A 2,505-nucleotide genomic window follows, 5' to 3' on the forward strand; every position below is an offset into this window, starting at 1 on the left:
AATATATTTATCTTTTTTTTTTTTAAATATTATTCGAAACTTGTTCGAATTTTATAAAAAAAAAAAAAAAAAATTTCAATATATATACATCATATATTTATATCATATATAAATTTTCTTTTGAAGAGTTCGATTATTTTGTAGAAAAGAAAAATTTCTTTCACAATTATATATAATATAATAATACAGACTTGATTTCGTTTTTTTATTTTTTGTTTAAAAACGAACAAATACTCTGTAATGATCCTTCCGCAGGTTCACCTACGGAAACCTTGTTACGACTTTTACTTCCTCTAAATGATCAAGTTTGGTCATCTTTCCGAAGCATCGGCGACGCCGAAACGCCACCGCGCTCAGTCCGAAGACCTCACTAAATCATTCAATCGGTAGTAGCGACGGGCGGTGTGTACAAAGGGCAGGGACGTAATCAACGCGAGCTTATGACTCGCGCTTACTGGGAATTCCTCGTTCATGGGGAACAATTGCAAGCCCCAATCCCTAGCACGAAGGAGGTTCAGCGGGTTACCCGGGCCGCTCGGCCAGGGAGGACACGCTGATTCCTTCAGTGTAGCGCGCGTGCGGCCCAGAACATCTAAGGGCATCACAGACCTGTTATTGCTCAATCTCGTGCGGCTAGAAGCCGCCTGTCCCTCTAAGAAGAATTATTTGTACGCCGACAGTAAAAACCGCGAACGGCAAGAGCCGAAACTCAATACCGACGGGCCTTTGGGATGTCGAAATACGCCTAGTTAGCAGGCTAGAGTCTCGTTCGTTATCGGAATTAACCAGACAAATCGCTCCACCAACTAAGAACGGCCATGCACCACCACCCACCGAATCAAGAAAGAGCTCTCAATCTGTCAATCCTTCCGGTGTCCGGGCCTGGTGAGGTTTCCCGTGTTGAGTCAAATTAAGCCGCAGGCTCCACTCCTGGTGGTGCCCTTCCGTCAATTCCTTTAAGTTTCAGCTTTGCAACCATACTTCCCCCGGAACCCAAAAGCTTTGGTTTCCCGGAAGCTGCCCGCCGAGTCATCGGAGGAACGTCGGCGGATCGCTAGCTGGCATCGTTTATGGTTAGAACTAGGGCGGTATCTGATCGCCTTCGAACCTCTAACTTTCGTTCTTGATCAATGAAAGCGTTTTTGGCAAATGCTTTCGCTTCTGTCCGTCTTGCGACGATCCAAGAATTTCACCTCTAACGTCGCAATACGAATGCCCCCATCCGTTCCTATTAATCATTACCTCGGGGTTCCGAAAACCAACAAAATAGAACCGAGGTCCTATTCCATTATTCCATGCACACAGTATTCAGGCAAAATTTTGGCCTGCTTTAAGCACTCTAATTTGTTCAAAGTAAACGTGCCGGCCCACCTCGACACTCAGTCAAGAGCACCGCGGCGGGATTGAGTTGGGCCGCCCTTGCGAGCTAAGCCCACCGGCAGGACGTCCCACGACACGCCAGTTGACACCGCGTACGATGAACCAGCGGCGTGGGACACAGATTCGACTACGAGCTTTTTAACCGCAACAACTTTAATATACGCTATTGGAGCTGGAATTACCGCGGCTGCTGGCACCAGACTTGCCCTCCAATTGATCCTCGTTAAAGGGTTTAGAGTGTACTCATTCCGATTACGGGGCCTCGGATGAGTCCCGTATCGTTATTTTTCGTCACTACCTCCCCGTGCCGGGAGTGGGTAATTTGCGCGCCTGCTGCCTTCCTTGGATGTGGTAGCCGTTTCTCAGGCTCCCTCTCCGGAATCGAACCCTGATTCCCCGTTACCCGTTACAACCATGGTAGGCGCAGAACCTACCATCGACAGTTGATAAGGCAGACATTTGAAAGATGCGTCGCCGGTGCGAGACCGTGCGATCAGCGAAAAGTTATTCAGAGTCACCAAATTGTACGATGACGAGCAAGCCCGCCACCGATTGGTTTTGATCTAATAAAAGCGCTCCTTCCGTCTCCGGTCGGAACTCTGTTTGCATGTATTAGCTCTAGAATTACCACAGTTATCCAAGTAAATGTGGGTACGATCTAAGGAACCATAACTGATTTAATGAGCCTTTCGCGGTTTCACCTTAATTTGGCTTGTACTGAGACATGCATGGCTTAATCTTTGAGACAAGCATATGACTACTGGCAGGATCAACCAGGGAACTACTATTTGTGTATTTTATATATAATAAAACTATTATCGAAAAAGTTTTAATAACAATATCCACCACATAATGTGAGGATGAGAATTATGATGACGTTTTTTCATATTACATATATTTTATATTTATACACATAATATTTTATATTCATCTATATTCTCGTATATAATAAACACATTGTTATTTACTTTTTCGTTTGCGTGGTGTTTGCTGCGCTTATTATTGAAAATATATAATTTTCGGCGCCACGCTTTATATATTATAATATATTTTTCTTATATTTCATAAAATTTTCACCGAATCGACTATAAATTTATCTAAAATTTAATCGAAATGATATTTTAA

General features: G+C 43.8%; 1 non-coding gene across 1 annotated transcript; it reads right to left on the reverse strand.

Moving 5' to 3' along the window:
- Positions 1 to 238: 238 nt before the first annotated feature.
- On the reverse strand, positions 239 to 2,160 carry LOC130452251 (small subunit ribosomal RNA). Its single transcript, XR_008910893.1, has one exon. It is a non-coding gene; the product is annotated as a small subunit ribosomal RNA (ribosomal RNA).
- Positions 2,161 to 2,505: the final 345 nt, after the last annotated feature.

Source organism: Diorhabda sublineata, unplaced genomic scaffold, assembly GCF_026230105.1.
Source record: "Diorhabda sublineata isolate icDioSubl1.1 unplaced genomic scaffold, icDioSubl1.1 Dsub_32, whole genome shotgun sequence".
NCBI lineage: Eukaryota > Metazoa > Arthropoda > Insecta > Coleoptera > Chrysomelidae > Diorhabda > Diorhabda sublineata.